Source organism: Hordeum vulgare, chromosome 5H, assembly GCF_904849725.1.
Source record: "Hordeum vulgare subsp. vulgare chromosome 5H, MorexV3_pseudomolecules_assembly, whole genome shotgun sequence".
Lineage (NCBI taxonomy): Eukaryota > Viridiplantae > Streptophyta > Magnoliopsida > Poales > Poaceae > Hordeum > Hordeum vulgare.
In genome coordinates this window covers 58,562,329-58,583,814 of record NC_058522.1, presented here as the reverse complement: position 1 = coordinate 58,583,814, position 21,486 = coordinate 58,562,329, and the positions used below count along the sequence as shown (strand labels likewise).

The window sequence follows — 21,486 nt, the reverse complement described above, 5'->3', positions numbered from 1 at the left end:
CTTTTTCAGAGTGTAGAGGAGATCCGATGGCAGCACAACTGCACAAGGAGCTAGTTCCTAGACGAGCAAAGGAGCAGCAGCACCACCACCACGGGCAGATTAAGAGGAGCAGCACGCGCATGGGCAAGGAGCAGCAACAACACGGGAAGAGCTCCACCGGCGACGCGCGGCAGAGCAGCAGCATGAGCTTTCCGACGTTTCTTATCCAGATGATCGAGACCCAGGCACGCGCAAGAGCTCGAGGAGGACGAGCTCCGCCGTATCGTAGCGGGAATTTCCGGCGACGGGCATATTGGATTGCGGCGGATCAGTTCCTGGACGGCGGTGGCAGAGAAATTCCTGGACATCTACGGCGGATCAGTTCCCGGACGGCGGCGCCACAGAAATTCCTGGACATCTATGCCGTAGCAGTTCCTGGATGCGCGACGCCGGAGCTGGGCGGCGCCTGCCCCTGGCGATGGATGGAGGAAGAAGATGGAGACATGAACATGTTTTTAACAGTTTAATAACTACGAGATCCTTTTTGTGGAATTGACATTACACTATGCACCAGGCAATCTTTTCCGGATGGAGGGAGGATAAGATAACAGTGAAGTTAAAATAGAAGTCGGAAACCAAGTCTTTCCGTTACATGATTTGCAGGAGAATCTCATCACAAAAAGAAAACTATTTGGTTGATTTTTATATGCATTCTGCTACTACCAAATAAAGTAAGAATTTTTGCCTCCAAAAAAAGCGCATCGCATGTATATTTATGTACCACATGGGTCTAATACAAGAAAAATGGTTCCATATTTTATCTATATTTATATATAGTATCTCTTTGTATATCCAATATAGTTCCTCATTTAAGCCAAGTAACTAGCCCATGCAGGTCGCACGGGTTGGCTCAATTTAGAAAGAATCTGACTAAGATGAGGAAAATGATGAATGAGAATTATGCTCTTGCCTAGGCAACTCATTTATTCTCGACTCTCTTGTGTAAATAGCAGTCCGGCCCAGTGATGGGGAGACCTTCTCAAGTTCTGTCTTTTATTTAGCACAACTAACAAGTACTTGTGATTAAAAAAGAATACTTACACATGATCCTTTATTTAGATGAATACCAGCCTTTTATTTAGATGAGTACCTGCCTTTTATTTAGATGAGTAATCTAGCTGCCTTTTATTTAGACGACTAAGAACTGGATAACCTTTATTTATTGCGTGTCAAAATCTGACATATGTGCATGACTTCATCTTGTAGGTTGTCATACGGATGTTCTTTGGACTACGATATTGACATGAAGACATTTATCGAAATGCCAAATTTTATGCCAAATATTATGACATGGATTATATATATGATGTTATATATATGATGTATATATATGTAGTAATGCCAAATATTATGACATGGATTATGGATGTTATATATATGATGTATGGATTATGGATGTGTTATATGCTGTATGGATTAAGGATGTTATATATATGATGTATGGATTATGGATGTTATATATATGATGTATGGATTATGTTATATATATATGATGTATGGATGATGTTATATATATACATATGTTGTATGGATTATGATATATATAAATATGATGTATGAATCATGTCTATTTATGCTCTTTGCTGTCATGTTCATGACAGCAAACAAAATGTCATATTTTGCTGTCATGTACATGCTAGGAAGACGACAAACAATAGATCATATTTTGCTGTCATGTACAGGCTAGGAATACGGCAAAAAAAGACCATATTTTTCTGTCATGTATAGGTTAGGAAGACGGCGAAAAAATGCCATATTTTGCCGTCATGTACGGGGTGAGGAAGACGGCAAAAAAGGCTAACGTCGTCCGTTAGCTAGGTCGTTCCGTCTTCTGACCATTTTTTTGCCGTCTACCAAAGTAGCTGACGGCAACATAATTAATTACACTGACGGCAAACATTTTGCTATCTGCTGTCCCGGCCGCTGACGGCAAAGACGCCCTTTGCGGGCACATGGTCTGACGACATTCTTTGCCGTCATGGGCTGACGACAAAATTTTTGCCGACTGTAATTCGCTCTTTGCCGTCTGTAGCGTCCTGACGGCAAAATGCTCGATCCCTGTAGTGATAGGGGTGGAATGGAAGTACCACCCCTCGTGCGGGCCTTCGAAGAAGAACCCGTCGGGCGATCTGGACCCATGCCCACGATCTTTCAACACCTTCTGACCTGCCATGATAAAGATTAAAAGAAATTAATACAACATAAAAAATTTGAATAACTGACATGAATAATAATATGTACTTATATAATTTAAGTTGGGAATCTTACAAACTAATAATCATAATCAATAAATGCATCATCATCATCATTATCCAACACGTCTTCATGAATGACGTGCTCATCGGGTTCAACGGCATGAAGTTCTGACTTAGGGGTGAAGTCGGATTCATTGTCGCTGTCGACTTCCATGTTCTGGGCTGAAGGACGGCGGTTCTTGAAACGTTTCTTGGAAATACGTGTTTCTTGGAAGAATTCCTCATCATATGTGTCTGGGTTAATGTGAGGTTCATAAACCTGTTTATTTGGGGGAGGTGGTCTAACACGTGGCGGCACTTCATGAACAACATACCAACCTTCTAGATTATTTTCAGTTTGGCTTGTCCACGGTAGATAGAAAACTTGGGTCGCCTGTTGAGCCGTAATATAGACATCGGGAACATCTAAATGGGTGTTTGGATTGATTTCGACTAGTCCGATATGTTCTTCAGTCCTTCTAGTATCCTTCGGCTGGAACCAATAACATTTGAAGACTACGACGTTCGGTGGGTTTTCACCATAGAATTGAAGTTCATAAATTGCTTCAACTCTTCCATAATACTAGATACCACCTTCACCGATAGCAGAGACACAACATTTGTAGATTTCTGGTCGGGCATAGATAGCTCTTTGCCAAAGGTACGAAAGAGATACCTCGACCCGAGGCTGTTCCTGGACCGGAATCTCATGTGCCGAATGCCCGTCCACCCGAGGCTCCTGGACCGGAGTATGATACGTCTGAAACGTATCTATAATTTTTGATGGTTTCACGTTGTTATCTTGTCATCTTTGGAAGTTTTATGTACCTTTTATATCTTTTTTTGGGACTAACTTATTAATTCAGTGCCAAGTGCCAGTTCCTGTTTTCTCTGTGTTTTTGGCTCTTTTCAGATCTAATTTTGGAACGGAGTCCAAACGGAATAAAATCCCCGAAATGATTTTTTCCCGAACGGAAGAAGATCAGGGGGTCCTTTTTTTGTTTTTTGTTGTCTGCAATGCATTGTCAGTCCAATAGTTCCTCCCACTGGGGTGTAATGAACTTCGGTCGTGGGCCAAATGCTTTTGAATATATATCTTCTGTATTAAATTCGTAACACCATGCGTGATGCCTTGTATTTTCATCTTTTAATTCTTGCTTGAATTCTTTTTCTCCAACCCCTTTATTCCCTCTAGCATCTACTCTGCCAGCCCGACAACCGGGAGCCGGTCTGTGACTGGGTCGAGGCTTCTGCCTTTGAGAATATTGGACTTAGATTTTTCGAAGCCATCAAGACTTAAAGACTCAAACACAAGCCAACAGAGGCTGACTAGAATAATAAGATTGCAAAAGAGGATCAAACCAACCCGAGCCGGCAAACCTATTTTGTAGTTGAACTTTTCCTGCAGCCAGCCTTACCTGGCGCCACCTCGCTAGCCGGACAGCTGGGATCCGGTGTGTAGCTGTTACGAGACGGCCAGGGTTCGACCCGGCGTACACTATATGTTCTTCTACAACAAAGAAAATCGTTCGGGCCGGCTAGCGAGCCCCGAGCCCGTTAGAGCCGGACCAAGGGACTCACAGAATGAGTGAAGACTCTGGTTATGAATCCAAAAGAGGCATGCTCCAAACCTCGGCTTTAAACACCCATTGCATTCATTGGAAATCTCGAAGAGGGAGAAAGATACATATGTACATGGTCTTTCCATTTTTCTTACTTGCCTTCTAGCAATAGAAGGGGCGAGGAAACGCCGAATTCCATGGATGCTCCGTCTCCTGGCCGGAGTCGTCTCTCTTGCGCTTCCTTGGCTTCTGGGCATCGATCAGGTAGTTTGCATTGTTATGTAGTGCCCTCCTGATGATGAAGGGTCCCTCCCATGGGGATGAGAGCTTGTGCTGGCTGGCTGTTCGTTGGATTCTTCTGAGCAACAAGTCCCCCTCTCCGAAAGAGAGGGGCTTGATCTTCTTGCTGTAGTAGTATCTTAACTTCTGTTCATAAATGGTCGTCCAGCTCAAGGCTATATCCCGTGCCTCCTCGAGAAGATCGATGCCGTCTTCTGTTGCGTCCTTCACTTCTATCTCTATGTATAAGGTGAGCCGAGGGGAGTCGAACTCGACATCCGTAGGGATGATAGCCTCAGACCCATATACCAGAAAGAATGGGGTGAAGCCGGTTGACCGGTTGGGCGTGGTGCGGAGGCTCCACAACACTGTCGGCAACTCTTTGATCCAGTAGCCAGCTGACTTGACGAGTGGTGCCACCAGTCTTGGCTTGATGCCGACCAGGATCAAGTCGTTAGCCCTCTCTACCTGGTCGTTGGACAGGGGGTGAGCCACCGATGCCAAGTCGAGCCGGATGCCTTCCTTGGAGCAGTAGAGTGCCAAAGCACCCATGGCGAAGCTGGTGCCGTTGTCAGTGATGATGCTATGGGGGACGCCGTATCGAACAACGATGTCCTTGATGAACCTGACGGCCGTGGGGCCGTCAAGCTTCTTGATGGGCCTAGACTCAATCCACTTGGTAAATTTATCGATGGCTACCAGGAGATGAGTCATGTCGCCTCGAGCGGTCTTGAATGGTCCCACCATGTCCAACCCCAGACGGCAAATGTCCATGACAAGGGGATGGTTTTGAGGGCTGAAGGTGGCATGTGGCTCTGCGCACCAAAGCATTGGCAGCCCTCGCATATGTTGACCATGTCCATGGCCTCCTCGAGGGCCGCGGGCCAGTAGAATCCATGGCGGAATGCCTTGGCCACCAGGGTTCTAGAGGTGGCATGATGCCCACACTCCCCATGGTGAATGTCTCTCAGGATCTCCTGCCCCTTTTCTGATTCTACGCAGCGCTGGAACACGCCAGTCACGCTACGCCGAAACAGCTCGCGATTGATGATGGCATAGGCTGCTGATCTGCACTGAATCTGCCTTGGCTCCGCCTCCTCTTGAGGAAGCTCGCCATGAAGAAGGAAAGACAAGATGGGAGCCCACGACGGAGCCGACACAAGGGCTGGCTCCGTCTCGACCTGAGTGTCAGGGGCTTCAGCAGCCCCCGTGCTTGATGAAGCAGTCGCATGCTCGAGACTCTCCGTCCTTGATGCTGTCGTGGCAGACAGCTCGCCGTCAACCTCCATGACGTCCACCCACAGGGTGTCAAGACGACAGGATTCGAGGCTTGGCGAAGGAGGATTGGTTGTTGTAGTCGGTGAAGTATTCGTAGCCGGCGAAATAGTTGTAGCCGGCACAGCAATTGGAGTCGGCAGAGCCAGTGTAGCCGGCATAGGAGCTATAGCCGATACAGCTGGCGTAGCCGGCGGCGCTTGTACTGCGGGATCAGCAGGCACAAAAATTAACGCCGACTCCGGAGACGGCTTGATGGACGGCTTGTGCAGCTGTTCGAGGGAGACGCCGGCTGTAAATGCTTGTCTTGTAGAGCCAAATTTTGTCCAATGTATCAGCCGCCTCGTTGTTCGCCCTAGGAACATGGTGAAACTCGCAACCCTCGAAAGGGCTGCTGAGCTGCTGGATGACGAAGCGATAGCTTGCCATGTTGGCATCCCTGGCGACCCATTCGCTAGAGACATGCTGCACCACGAGGTCCGAGTCGCCGAAAGAAAGGAGCCGCCGGATGCCAATCTCCTTGGCAAGCCGGAGGCCATGAGCGAGCGCTTTGTTCTCGGCGACGTTATTGGAGGCGGCCAAGTGAATCTGGAGAGCGTAATTGAGCTGGTCTCCTTTCAGAGATGTCAAAACAATGCATCCGCCAATGAGTGGAATCTGGAGGCGGCGGCTCAAACTGGGTTTTAGCCCAGTCGACAAGGAAGTCGGCCACCACCTGAGACTTGATGGCAGTGCGAGGCTCGTAGCGATTGTCGTGGTCGGCCATGGATATGGACCACTTGGCAATCCGGCCAGTCGCATCACGGTTGCCCATGATTTCTGGAAGTGTAGCGGTGCTCACCAAAGTGATGGCATGCTCTCGGAAGTATTGCTTCAACTTCTTCGTGGCAAGGTAAACACCATAACACAGTTTCTGGTAGTGGTGGTAGTTTTGCTTGGAGGCGGACAAGACCTCGCTGAGGTAGTAGATAGGGCGTTGTACTAACAGTACCTTGCCCTCCTCCTCGCGCTCTACTACCAACACTACACTAACCACGCGAGTGGTTGCTACCATGTATATGAGGATGGGTTCCCTTTCAGCCGGTGCTACCAAGATTGGCAGGCTTGAGATGACCCGCTTGAGGTTGCGGAAGGCTTCATCCGCCTGGTCGTTCCACTCGAAGTTTGTTATTTTCTTCATGAGCTGGTAGAGTGGAAGTGCCTTCTCGCCAAGCCGGCTGACAAACGGCTAAGGGACGCCAGGTAGCCGGCGAACTTCTGGACGTCGAGCATTCGAACCGGCTTCACCATCCGCTCGATGGTGCCGATTTTCTCAGGGTTCGTTTCGATGCCACGAGCGGACACGAAGAACCCGAAGAGCTTACCGCCTGGAACCCCAAACATGCACTTCTTCGGGTTGAGCCGGATCTTGTATTCGCGCAGGTTGGCGAACATCTCCCGCAAGTTGTCGAGGATGCTGGATTGCTGCTTGGTCTTGACGACGATGTCATCCACATAGACATGGATGTTTCTGGCAATCTGTGGCAGTAGGCACTGCTGCATGCAACGTTGGAATGTCGCACCAGCGTTCTTCAGACCGAACGTCATGGTGGTCTAGCAGTAGGCCCTGAAGGGCGTGATGAAGGAGGTCTTCAGGCGATCAGCTGGATCTAGCTTGATTTGACGGTAGCCTGAATGAGCATCTAGAAACGACAATAGTTCGCAGCCGGCTGTGGAGTAAATCACTTGATCTATCCTGGGCAAGTCAAAAGGCTTTTCGGGCATGCCTTATTCAGGCCCGTGTAGTCGATACACATTCGCCAGGTATTGTTCTTCCTCAGCACCAGGACTGGATTGGGTAACCAGTCCGGGTGGAAAACCTCCATGATGAAGCTGGCTGCGAGGAGTCGGGCAATCTCTTCTGCAATTGTGCGCCGCTTCCCCTCAGCGAATCGGCACAAAGGTTGTTTCACCGGCTTTGCATCTGGCCGCATGGGAAGTTTGTGCTCGGCGTACTTCCTCGAAACACTAGGAATGTCTTTGGGAGAACATCAAAAGATGTCCCGATTCTCACAGAGGAAGTCGACGAGCTCACCTTCCTATTTGGGGCTAAGGTGAGCCCCGATGGTGACCACTTCTTGGGGTTCGCAGGGTCGAGTGGCACCTGCTTGGTTTCTTTGGCCAGCTTGAAGGAGCCTTCGCTGGCCGAATGGATGGAGGAGTAGGGATCGCGTGCTGCTCGGTAGCATGAGCCATGAGCCGTTCGATCTGCCTTTTCTCCTCAGCAATCACCATGGCGTCGGTGTGCACACTCGAGCGACTTCTTGTAGTCGTCAGTGATGGTGATGATGCCCAAGACCCGACATCTTCATCTTGAGGTTGTGGGGGATAGACATGAATTTGGCCAGAGCAGGCCTGCCCAGCAGCGCGTGATAAGGGTGTCTGAGATCCACCACCTCGAACCATATGGACTCACGGCGGAAGTGAGCTTTGTCGCCGAAAAGGACGTCCAGCAGGATTTTGCTGATCGGCGAGCAGGACTGTCCCGGCACGGTGCCATGAAAGACAGTACTGGTCGGCTGGAGGTCTTTCTCCTTAAGGCCAAGCTTGAGGAGGGTATCGAGGTAGAGGATGTTGATGCTACTGCCGCCGTCGGCCAACACCCGAGAGAACCGGCAGGTGAGCCTCTGGGAGGCGAAATTGGGGTCGAGGACGAGCGCATATGAGCCAGGGTTTGGCATCACCGCAGGATGGTCAACCCGGCTCCTTGAGATGGGCTTTTCAGACCAATGCATGTATTGGGGAACCGGGGGGACCGTGGCATTCACCTCGCGTCGACGTTAGCGTCGGCTGTGCTTGTCATCACCTTCACTGGTGAAGACCACGAATGATCTGTCTTGATGGGGGTAGTCGTCGTGGAGACGTTCGTCGTTGTGACGCGGCGGCGGCGGAGCCAGGGCTGGACCGGGAGCCCGAGCATGAGGCGCTGTAGCTGCACCTGGGGGAGCGGGCAGGCCGTCCCCTTGCGACGGTCGTCATGTAACGCTGCACTGTCGAAGGGTATGGGTAGCGGGCTTCGCCCCAGAATGCATCTTGCAGGATGCGTCAGGCATACGCTCAAAGTTGAGCTTGGGCTGCAAGTCGTTCTTGTCGGTCCGCCTACGTTGAGAGCCGTGTTGAGTGGCCGGTGCCTCTCCCTCCACATTGGCTACCAGCTTGTTGTTGGAGTGCGAATCAAGTTGGTCCGCCTTGCACTTGTAATTGTTCTGGGACCACGATTGTCGTCGATGAAGTACTGGATGGCTTGTACCTCATGCACTCCCTCACAGGAGTTGCGAAGCTCCGTCCAACACGTGACGTAGTCGCGAAGGAGTTCGTCGGGCCTCTGGATGCACATGGCTAGCTCGCGAGGCCGACCAGGGTGCTTGTAGGTGCCAGTGAAGTTGCGGACGAACGCCTCGTCGAAGTCAACCCATGAGTTGACGCTGTCGGCTGGAAAGCTGTTAAGCCATGTCCTAGCCGAGCCGGCCAGCATGAGTGGCACGTAGCGGATGGCTACATGCTTGTTGCCCCTGGCAATGCCAATTGCAGGGGTGTAGTCGATCAGCCAGTCTTCTGGCTTGGTGATAACCCACAAGTATAGGGGATCGCAACTGTTTTCGAGGGTAGAGTATTCAACCCAAATTTATTGATTCGACTCAAGGGGAAGCCAAAGAATATTCTCAAGTATTAGCAGTTGAGTTGTTAACTCAACCACACCTGAAAGATTTAGTATCAGCAGCAAAGTATCAGTAGCAAAGTAGGGTGATAGCAGCAGTAGCAACAGTAACAAGTAGCAGTAGAGTAACAGCAGTAGCAACAAAGTAACAGTAGTAGCAAGAGAGTAACAGTAGCAGCAGTGACAGCAGTACCGGCAAAGTAACGTAGCAAGAACCAGTAGGAAAAGACTCGTAGGCATTGGATCGGTGATGGATGATTATGCCGGATGCTATTCATCATGCAACAATTATAGCACGGACAGATATGTAACTAGCTCCAGTTCGTCATTGTAATGTAGGCATGTATTCCGTATGTAGTCATACGTGCTTAGGGAAAAGAACTTGCATGACATCTATTGTCCATCCCTCCCGTGGCAGAGGGGTCCTAATGGAAACTACGGGATATTAAGGTTCTCCTTTCAATAAAGAACCGGACCAACGCATTAACACTTAGTGAATACATGAACTCCTCATACTATGGTCATCTCCGGGAGTGGTTCCGGCTATTGTCACTCCGGGGTTGCCGGTTCACAACACATAGTAGGTGACTACAACTTGCAAGATAGGATCAAGAACACACATATATTGGCGAGAACATAATAGGTTCAGATCTGAAATCATGGCACTAGGGCCCTAGCGACAAGCATTAAGCATGGCAAAGTAGTAGCAACATCAATCTCAGAACATAGTGGATACTAGGGATCAATCCCCGTCAAAACTAACTCGATTACATGATAGATCTCATCCAACCCATCCCCGTCCAACAACCTACGATGAGATTACTCACGAACGGTGAAGAGCATCATGGAATTGGCGATGAAGGAAGGTTGATGATCACGATGGTAACGATTTCCCCTCTCCGGAGCCCAAAATGGACTCCAGATCTGCCTCCAGATGAAGAACAGGACGTGGCGGCGCCTCCGTATCGTAAAACACGATGAACTCTTCTCCTTGATTTTTTTCCGGGCGGGACGGACTAAATAGAGCTGAGATTTGTGGCGATAGAGCAACGTGGGCCCCACAAGCCTGCCAGGCGTGGCCAGGGGGGCCCGCACCTGGTGGGCTTCTGGGCTCACGGCTCCACTTCCTCCGCTGATTCTTGCGCCAGTATTTTTTATATATTCCAGAAAAATTCTCCGTAAATTTTCAGGTCATTCCGAGAACTTTTATTTCTGCGCAAAAACAACACTATGGCAATTCTGCTGAAAACAGCGTTAGTCCGGGTTAGTTCCATTCAAATCATGCAAATTAGAGTTCAAGACAAGGGCAAAAGAGTTCGGAAAATTAGATACGATTGAGACGTATCACTTGGCTGTGCCTTTCTACTTGGGGTGTCCCGAGGAAGAGTGAATCCTTGGGGAAACGGCTTCCCTCGGATCCGCGGGGCGAAGCACGCCGGACCGATGGGACCGTCTTCCTCCAGAAGAGCTTACTGTGCCAGGGCGTTGAGACGCCTACGGGCGTCGTTGTCGCCATGTGGGACGCGAGCGCCAATCCAAGCCATGATCACAAGGGTGCCTTGCGAGCCGGTAGCATGGGTCCTCCTCGGACGACGAACCTCATACACCAAATCACTCTCATAATCCCCGTGACGTCGGCTCGAAGTTGGCTTGCTCTGGCACTGGGAACGCCTGTCGTGGCAACCATCACCCTTCCGGCCGGAAGTGCGATGCGAGAAAGATCCCTCAGCTTGATGGTGACCGCTGGGGTTACGGCGCTCTCCAGGATTGGGTCCCGAAGACTCCGACTGAGCGTGACTGGGGTCAAGCCGTGTCTGCTGCTCGTTGGCGGTGCCAAGGAGATCCTTAACCTGCTTCTCCTGAAGGACGCGCTCCTCGCCCTCCAAGCCTGGTATTTCTGCCATGGCCGCATGGGCCGCCTGTAAGTTGGACGCGGGAGTCTTGTAGATGGGCTGCTTGCCACCTAGGATCTCGGTAATGACACGACCGCGGCCGCGGACTGCGCCGAGCCGGCTGGGCCCCTCGGAAACCAGAGTGAGGCCGTAGACGGAGTTATACTCGCGCTGAGTGGCCTCCATCCGACGTTTAGCCGGGGCGATGGCAATGCCCTCCTCCAAGATTTGCCTGCGAGGCTCCTCCAGCGAGGCCCGCGTGTCGGTGGGGTTCATGGTGGTGGCGATGGGTGTCTTCAAGCCGGTAAGAGCGGCCTGAAGCGTGTCGGCGGACACAGCACCTGGCTCACCAGCGTGTGCTGACGCCTTGCCATGAACCTCTGGTGCTGGCACCGATAACCATCACCTCCGCAACGCTGGAGACAGTGGCGACGTGATACGGGGTAATGAACCCCGCAGACGAAGGAGGACCGTCGAAGACGAGTACGTTGCTGGGGTACACGTCGAATGTATGCATCTCAGCGATATAGATCCTACTGAAGCTGGCGCATAACTCCTCAACATCGAAGACCTCGCCAGGGTAGCGAGGGCCATCGCCGAGACGCAAATCGCTAAAGAGAATGCTGAGGTTCTCCATAGCAGCGACGACGACGTTGGGGAGCGACTCATGGTCGGACTTCCGATCACAGTTCATATGACGTACTGGGACGTCGATCATCATCGGTGAAGCCTCATCCAAAGCAGGCTCCACAGGCATGCAGATCGGTCCAGACGCGATGCATCCGGCGGTGAAAGCGAGGGCCCCGCCCAGCGTGTGAAGCCAGCCGATGCCACGGACGACCCCATGGTGGGCGCCAAATGTCGGTGTTTACTCACAGCATAAGCCATGGGTAGGCTAAAGATGGTGGGAACTGAAGTGGCACCGGAGGGCACTGGGAACGAGGATGTTACAAGCATGGAACGCATGATGTACCCAGGTTCAGGGCTCTCGGTAGAGATAACACCCCTAATCCTGCCGGAGTGTATGATGTATGAATGGGACTACAAAATGCTCCTGGAGCAGTATTGCGGAGGAGGAGGAAGGATCTGCCAGCTCCCGTCTGCCTCTCCTATGTGGTGTGTGTGTGTGCTGAGTTGACCAACCTTCTGCATGGAGGGGGCCGGGGGGTTTTATAGACGAACCCACCGACCTACAATATGGATAAAAGCACGAGAGTGGGACCCGGCTGGCAGCCTCGCCGGCTGGCCAGGGGGGCCATGGGGTCTTGTCTTGTCGCTGGAGGGGCCTGCCGGCTGCGAGGTCCCGTCTGGCTGTGGGTCGTGCCGGTTAGCCAATAAGGCTCTTGCGTAAGGTTGACGCAGGACACGTGTGGTATTTCCGGCGTCGTCCATCAAGAATCGTCAGGGGCAGGCAGTACGACCGTCTCTATTTTTCCACGCCGAGTAAAGTAATGGAGTGGGACTTTTACCGGCCGACACTGTGCAGGGTTATGGATCGGAGCTGGAGGAGGTCAGCGGCATGGTCGCCGATGCTGTACCTTCCATGCACCCCGATCCAGTACCTTTGCTGACGCGTAGCCATCTTTAACCGTAGGGTCTGGTCATGACCTACGGTCTGATGTGACTTGTGCTCCCTATCCGGCTAGTCGCTTGACTAGCTGGCCTGGGCACGGCCGACTCGTCCCTAGCAGGCTCGCTTGGCCTACGCGGCTAGGGGAGGTAGCCGTCTCGCCTCTAGCCGGCAGGTTCTTCTTCGCCGGTTGGAGAGTTGGTCGTCTCGCTCCCAGCCGACAGGTGCTTCCTAGCCGGCCAAGGGGACTTGGGCTTTGCAGAATGGTTGTTGCTATTCCTTCTTGGTTGAAGGCAAAGGAGTAGGCTCGATGAGCCTACCCTGCGGTTATCCCCGCGAAGCCGGCTCGAAGTTGGCTTGCTCTGGCGCTAGGAACGCCTGTCGTGGCAACCATCACCCTTCCGGCCGGAAGTGCGATGCGAGGAAGATCCCTCAGCTTGATGGTGACCACTGGAGTTACGGCGCGCTCCGGGATTGGGTCCCGAAGACTCCGAGTGAGCGTGACTAGGGTCAAGCCGTGTCTGCTGCTCGTTGGCGGTGTCAAGGAGATCCTTGACCCGCTTCTCCTGAAGGACACGCTCCTCGCCCTCCAAGCCTCGCATTTCTGCCATGGCCGCATGGGCCGCCTGTAAGTTGGCCGCAGGAGTCTCATAGATGGGCTGCTTGCCACCTAGGATCTCGGTAATGACACGACCGCGGCCGCGGACTGCGCCGAGCCGGCTGGGCCCCTCGGAAACCGGAGTGAGGCCATAGACGGAGTTATACTCGCGCTGCGTGGCCTCCATCCGACGTTTAGCCACGGCGATGGCAATGCCCTACTCCAAGATCTGCCTGCGAGGCTCCTCCAGCGAGGCCCGCACGTCGGTGGGTTCATGGAGGTGGCGATGGGTGTCTTCAAGCCGGTAAGAGCGGCCTGAAGCGTGTCGGCGAACACAGCAGCAGGCTCACCAGCGTGTGCTGACGCCTTGCCATGAACCTCTGGTGCCGGCACCGATAACCAACACCTCCGCAACGCTGCAGACAGTGGCGACGTGATACGGGGTAAAGAACCCCGCAAACGAAGGAGGACCGTCGAAGACGAGTACGTTGCTGGGGTACACGTCGAATGTATGCATCTCAGCGATATAGATCCTACTAAAGCTGGCGCATAACGCCTCAACATCGAAGTCCTCGCCAGGGTAGCGAGGGCCATCGCCGAGACGCAAATCGCTAAAGAGAATGTTGAGGTTCTCCATAGCAGCACGACGACGTTGGGGAGCGACTCATGGTCGGACTTCCCATCACAGTCCATATGACGTACTGGGACGTCGATCATCATCGATGAAACCTCATCCAAAGCAGGCTCCACAGGCATGCAGATCGGTCCGGACGCGATGCATCCGGCGGTGTAAGCGCAGGGCCCCGCCCAGCGCGTGAAGCCAGCCGATGCCGCAGACGGCCCCATGGTGGGCGCCACATGTCGGTGTTTACTCACAACATAAGCCATATGTAGGCTAAAGATGGTGGGAACTGAAGTGGCACCGGAGGGCACTGGGAACGAGGATGGTACAAGCATGGAACGCATGATGTACCCAGGTTCAGGGCTCTCCGTAGAGATAACACCCCTAATCCTGCCGGAGTGTATGATGTATGAATGGGACTACAAAATGCTCCTGGAGCTGTATTGCGGAGGAGGAGGAAGGATCTGCCAGCTCGCGTCTGCCTCTCCTATGTGGTGTGTGTGTGTGCCTAGTTGACCGACCTTTTGCATGGAGGGGGCCGGGGGGTTTTATAGACGAACCCACCGACCTACAATATGGATAAAAGTACGAGAGTGGGACCCGGCTGGCCAGGGGCCCACGGGGTCTTGTCTTGTCGCTGGAGGGGACTCCCGGCTGCTAAATCCCGTCTGGCTGTGGGTCGTGCCGGTTAGCCAATAAGGCTCTTGCGTAAGGTTGACGCAGGACACGTGTGGTATTTCCGGCGTCGTCCAGCAACAATCGTCATGGGCAGGCAGTACGACCGTCTCCATTGTTCCCATGCCGAGTGCAGTAATGGATTGGGAGTTTTACCGGCCGACACTGTGCAGGGTGATGGATCGGAGCCGGAGGAGGTCAGCGGCGTGGCCGCCGATGCTGTACCTGCCGTGCACCCCGATCCTGTACCTTTGCTGACGCGTAGCCACCTTTAACCGTAGGGTCTGGTCATGACCTACGGTCTGATGTGACTTGTGCTCCCTATCCGGCTAGTCGCTTGAGTAGCTCGCCTGGGCACGGCCGCCTCGTCCCTAGCAGGCTCGGTTGGCCTAGGCGGCCAGGGGAGGTAGCCGTCTTGCCTCTAGCCGGCAGGTTCTTCCTGGCCGGCCGGAGAGTTGGTCGTCTCGCTCCCAGCCGACAGGTGCTTCCTAGCCGGCCAGGGGGACTTGGGCTTTGCAGAATCGTTGTTGCTATTCCTTCTTGGTTGAAGGCAAAGGAGTAGGCTCGATGAGCCTACCCCGGGGTTATCCCCGCGACGCCGGCTCGAAGTTGGCTTGCTCTGGCGCTGGGAACGCCTGTCGTGGCAACCATCACCCTTCCGGCCGGAAGTGCGATGCGAGGAAGATCCCTCAGCTTGATGGTGACCACTGGGGTTACGGCGCGCTCCGGGATTGGGTCCCGAAGACTCCGACTGAGCGTGACTGGGGTCAAGCCGTGTCTTCTGCTCGTTGGCGGTGTCAAGGAGTAGGCTCGATGAGCCTACCCCGGGGTTATCCCCCCGACAGTTGGGAAAAAAGTTTTCGGATGTTGCACAACTACAAGACTGAGATAGAATTGCGGTCCCCGGGGAGTATTGTTGAGATTGATACCACCACAATTGAAGGTCAAGTACATTTTAGCAATCTATTTATTGCTTTCAAGCATTGCATAGATGGTTTGGTGAATGGATGTAGGCCATATATTAGCATAGATTCAACTCACTTAACAGGCAAGTGGAATGGTCAGCTAGCTGTATTCACCGCTTTGGACGTTCATAATTGGATGTTTCCGGTGGCGTATGGCTTTATTGAGTCTAAAAATGGGGACAACTGGGCTTGGTTCATGAATCAAGTGAAGAAGGCAATAGGGGACCCATCGGTGTTGGCTGTTTGTAGTGATGCTTGCAAGGGTCTTCAAAATGCTGCTAAAAAGGTATTTCCTGAAGCTCAGTAGCGTGAGTGCTTTAGGCATATGTGGCACAATTTTCAAAAATATTTTCATGGTGATGTATTTGGACGGTTGTGGCCTGCTGCTAGGGCATATGGGTCAGATGAATATAACCATCACATGGCTAAGGTGTTTGCAACATCTGATAAGGTGTTTCCTTACCATAGGGATTACCAGAATCTTCTCTCGATGAGGTGCATGTTCAACCCAGATATCAAGTGTGACTATATAAACAAAAATATTGCCGGGTGCTTTAATGCTTGGGTGCGGGATATCAAGGACTTGCCTTTTGTTCACCAAGCTGACAAGATAAGAGAGATGATTATGGGCCTATTTAGAAAGAGAAGAATGATTGGAGAAAGATTTTATGGGAAAATTCTGCCATTTGTATTACACCAATTGTTCAAGCAGTGGTGGGATGGTGGATCAAGGAAGGGAACTTTGAACAAATGCAAAAAATGTGGAGAGGTAGGACATAGAGAAGCTGGTTGTCCTACAAATGGAACAAAGGAAAGGTAAAAAAATACTTGATTCTGTCTAGTTCTAACACCATAGTTGTTTTACATGAACCTGTTCTAATTGCTTCTTCTCATAGGAAAAGTCGGCGTAAAAAGAATGCATCTCCATCGTTCGATGTCTCGGTTAGTAATGCAGTCCCATCTACACCAACTAAGAGTAACATTGCTTCCACAAGTACCAGCCCTGGACATTGCTTCGAAATCTCCCAACTAACCTAATAGACCAAGCTAACTAAGGGCATGTACAATGGAGGCATCACCTTCATACTGCCTCACCTCTTCCACCTAGATAAATTTAAATGTAGCTATATTGTGTGCCACAATCACTCAACGGAGGCTAGTTTCTTGATATCATCATATTTTTTTCTCTCACTCACCACACAATGCATGCATCCCCCACTTCATGCAAAACAGTCCATCACCCTGGTGTGGTCCTAGACAGGGCATAGATCTAAAGCTCACACTGCATCGCCTCAGGGGGTGCTTGGTAGCTTTTGTTAGGGAGGAGGTGATCTCTTCTGCAGGAGTCTGTTTCCCTGTGCAAGCAACACGCTCATCGAAGGTGGCATTTGGCAAGGTGATGTGGCACATGGGGCACCGGTCCAGCGTGGCCTGTTGGTTATGCCCTAACTAACCTAACATATCAGTTAGTTGAAAACTAACCTAACTAAAGAACTAACTAACCTAATAAAATCTTCCACAAATAGCAGTCCCCGGCATTATGTTTTTCCTAATAAACAAAAAACTAGCATAACTAATTTAACAAAAAAAACGAAAAACAAAATAAAAATAGGGGCAGCCAGCCGACGGGGGGGGGGGGGGGACTCTCCGGCGGGGGCGGCTGGGGCGTCGTGGGCGGCTGGGCACCGGGGTGGCAGGTGGCGAGGACGATGGGGCGTTGGGGGCGGTGGGGCACCGGGGCGGCGGGAAGGATGGGCACGACGGGGGCTGTGGTGCGGCGGTGCAACGGGGGTGGTGGGCGCGTTGTGGGCGGTGGGGTAGCGGCACGACAGGGGCAGTGAGGCGACGACGGCGGTGGCCGAGGGGGTTGCGCCGGTGGGCGTCGGGGAGAGAGGGGAGTGGGAGTGGGAGTGTGTGAGTGAGAGAGAGGGGCCGAGGTGGGGGCGGGACGGCCGTTAGTACCCGTTAGTGAATTGTCGTGTGCTGGCGGATGGCAAAGAGGCTAGCCTCTTTGCCGTCTGCTTCACGAGTCTTTGTCGTCCGCTAGCAGACGGCAAAGAAGACGCCAAATTTAACCTACCCACCCCGCGGTCAAGTGGGGCCCAACTGTCTCTTTGCCGTCTGTTGTGCGGCTCTTTGCCATCTATTTTATGGCAGCTGATGGCAAAGACCCTCTGTGCCAACTGCCAGTTCTTTGTCGTCTACTTTATGGGAGCTAACGGAAAATTCTCTCTTTGCCATCCGCTAGCCAACGCCAAAGATCATGCAGACGGCGAATAACTGAATTCCAGTAGTGAACTCTATGTACCCTTCTCCCATCAGGACTCTTCTTTTCTGATTTCCACCTTGAAGTTTTACATTTTGGACACTTATTCTCCTTATCTAGTTCATTTTTGAATAGTACACAATCATTTTCACACGCATGAATATTAGCATACCCAAGCCCAATTGATTCAACTATTTCCTTAGCCTCATTGAAATTGCTGGGAAGTGCTAAACCTTTGGGCAATGCATCACTAAGTAACTCAAGCACCATATGAAAACTTTTGTCACTCCATCGCCCAAGAAATTTGATGTGGAGCAATTTGAAATTAAAATGCAATTTGGAGAAGTTTTTTATTACACCTAGGGTATAGCTCTTTATTGTCATCATTAACCATCTTCAAATAAGCTTGGTATCAACATCGCCATGCATCCCAAGGTTGTTACTATCCTCATTGTTGTTTTCGAACACCCTCCATCATCTAATCCACAAGCTATGTCTCACAAGAAATGATCCAATTCATTATCTTCCGACGAAGTCTCTACTTCTACACCCTCAATATTTTGGCAAGAGTGGCTAGATTCTCAATGAAACAACCATGTATGATACCCCTCCATGAAACCTTCACATATCAAATGTTCCCATACTTTAGTTGTTTTTTCCATTTAGAGTTCAAACATATCTTGCAAAGACATAAGATTATGTTTCCATTTGTTTAATTCATAAAAGCAAACTCTATAAACTTGTATACTACCTGTAGAGACTCATTTGTGTGCCTACATTTAATATTTTTAGATATCAAAACAATTCATGACATAATTATACTGCTTATGATGTCACAAAAAAGAAACTTGGTGTACCTAGGCTTAGACAACCATGCTTTGTCCATGTTGCACACTTGATATCAAATTTGCCAACTATCTGAATTTGTCCAATGTTGTAGTGATGGATTTGCATCGGTGAAGCCACAATCATTAATAAGGCAATATAAATACAAAAAAATAACTATTCAAGCACCAAATGGGTATCAATTGTAACAAGAAATTGCATATGATTCAAGTACACAGAAGGTAATCCCAGGAGGAGTTGATTCTTACTCAGGGCCCGAAGATGGAGCTACGACAGTGGAGTTTGCAGATGGAGCCGGGGCAATCATAGGTCCGACAGCAGGGCGACAGCAGCTCTGGAAGTAGGGCGGCAACAACAACAATATCAATAGTAGCAGCTCCAGCAGCAACAATAGCACCGACAACAGCAGCTTCAGTACTAGGGCGACATCAGCAGCTTCGGTACCAGTGCGGCAACATCAACTTCACAGTAGCAGGCAGCAGGGCGGCAACACCTCCGGCAGCAGTATGCAGAAGCTCTGACAGCACCAGGCAGCAGCTCTGGCTGCAGCAGCTCCGACAGCTGCAGCTCTAGCAGAAAGCAGCACGGACTGGAGCTCGAGGCTGCTTGATGGGGAGGCTGGTGTTTGTGAGGTGGAGCGCGAGTTTGGCTGTGCAGGAGGCGGTGGATCTTGAGGCTGACGATGCAGGAGGTCAGCACGTGAGAGGTGGAGTTTGCGAGAGGTTCAGTGCAAGGCCGGCAGCACGGGAGGTGCAGCTCGAGGCCGGCGGCGCCGGGCTGCATCTGTGCGAGAGGTGAAGTTCGTGGGAGGAGGAGCGCGTGGCCGAGGCACGAGAGGCTGGCACGCGGGAGGTGGATCATAAGGCTGGCACACGGGAGGTGGAGCGCGAGGCCGACGGCGTTGGAGGCCTGGATCGAGCGTGAGGGTGATATGTCCATTTTGCATCATGCTTTCGTGTTGATATTTATCGCTTTTTGGTCTGTTATTACACTTCACGGTACAATACTTATGCCTTTTCTCTCTTATTTTGCAAGGTTTACATGAAGAGGGAGAATGCCGGCGGCTGGAATTTTGGCCTAAAAAAGGAGCAAGTTTGAGATGCCTATTCTGCGCAACTCCAAAAGCCGTGAAAATCGATGTGGATTTTTTTTGGGATTTATAAAAAATACTGGGCCGAAGAAGTGCCGTAGGGGCGAGAGCAGGAGGCCACAAGCCTGCGAGGCGCGGGACCCCCTGGTCGCCCCTAGGGGGCTTATGGGCTCCCAGCTGGTCCTCTGGCTCCCCCCTTTTGCTACAAGAAGGGTTTCAGTCTGGAATAAAAATCAGGAGGAGGCTTTTCGGAGGATTCGCCGCCACCACGAAGCGGAACTTGAGCAGAACCAATCTAGAGCTCCGGCAGGACGATCCTCCCGGAGGGGGAAATCATCGCCATCGTCATCACCAACACTCCTCTCATCAGAGGGGACTCTTCACCATCAACATCTTCATCAGCACCATCTCATCTCCAAACCCTAGTTCATCTCTTGTAACCAATCTCCGTCTCGCGACTCCGATTGGTACTTGTAAGGTTGCTAGTAGTGTTAATTACTCTTTGTAGTTGATGCTAGTTGGATTACTTGGTGGATGAGGTTATGTTTAGAACTTTGATGCTACTCATTACCTCTCTGGTCATGAATATGATTATGGTTTGTGAGTAGTTACTTTTGTTCCTTAGGACACGGGATAAGTCTTGCTATAAGTAGTCATGTGAATTTGATATTCGTTGGATATTTTGATGTGTTGTATATTGTTTTTCCTCTAGTGGTGTTATGTGAACGTAGACTACATAACACTTCACCATTATATGGGCCTAGAGGAAGGCATTGGGAAGTAGTAAGTAGATGATGGGTTGCTAGAGTGACAGAATCTTAAACCCTAGTTCATGTGTTGCTTTGTAAGGGGCTGATTTGGATCCACTAGTTTAATGCTATGGTTAGACTTTGTCTTAATTCTTCTTTCGTAGTTGCAGATGCTTGCAAGAGGGGTTAATCATAAGTGGGATGCTTTTCCAAGTAAGGGAAATACCCAAGCACTGGTCCACCCACATATCAAACTATCAAAGTAACGGATGCGAATCATATGAACATGATGAAAACTAGCTTGACAGAAATTCCCATGTGTCCTCGGGAGCTTTTTACATCCTATAAGACATTGTCCAGGCTTGTCCCTTGCTACAAAAGGGATTGGGCCACTTGGCTGCACCGTTTTTACTTTTGTTACTTGCTACTTGCTACGAATCATCTCACCACACAACTACTTGTTACCGATAATTTCAGTGCTTGCAGATATTACCTTGCTGAAAACCACTTGTCAGATCCTTCTGCTCCTCGTTGGGTTTGACACTCCTACTTATCGAAAGGACTACGATAGATCCCCTATACTTGTGGGTCATCAAGACTCTTTTCTGGCGCCGTTTCCGGGGAGTGAAGCGCCTTTGGTAAGTGGAATTTGGTAACGAAAAATTCATATAGTGTGCTGAAATTTATTGTCACTTGTCACTATGGAAACTAATCCTTTGAGGGGCTTGTTCGGGGTATCTTCACCTCGAACGGAAGCACAAAGAGTTTCTCCTCAACCTGCTGCACCTACTGAAAAAATTGGCTTTGAATTTCCTTCGTGTATGCTTGAGAAACTGTTGGCTAATCCATTTACACGAGATGGAACATCGCATCCAGAGTTGCATCTAATCTATGTACATGAAGTTTGTGGTTTATTTAAGCTTGCAGGTTTTCCCGAGGATGAGGTCAAGAAGAAGGTCTTTCCCTTATCTTTGAGGGCTAAGGCGTTGACATGGTATAGGCTATGTGATGATACTGGATCATGGAACTATAATCGGTTGAAATTGGAATTTCATCAAAAGTTTTATCCTATGCATCTAGTACATCGTGATCGGAATTATATTTATAATTTTTGGCCTCGTGACGGA

General features: G+C 50.7%; 1 long non-coding RNA gene across 1 annotated transcript; it reads right to left on the bottom strand.

Moving 5' to 3' along the window:
• Positions 1 to 913: 913 nt before the first annotated feature.
• Positions 914 to 18,554, bottom strand: LOC123399302. Its single transcript, XR_006610356.1, has 3 exons — positions 18,544 to 18,554; positions 8,235 to 8,239; positions 914 to 1,029 (listed from the first exon to the last, which is right to left on the bottom strand). It is a non-coding gene; the product is annotated as an uncharacterized LOC123399302 (long non-coding RNA).
• Between the last annotated feature and the right edge of the window lie 2,932 nt (positions 18,555 to 21,486).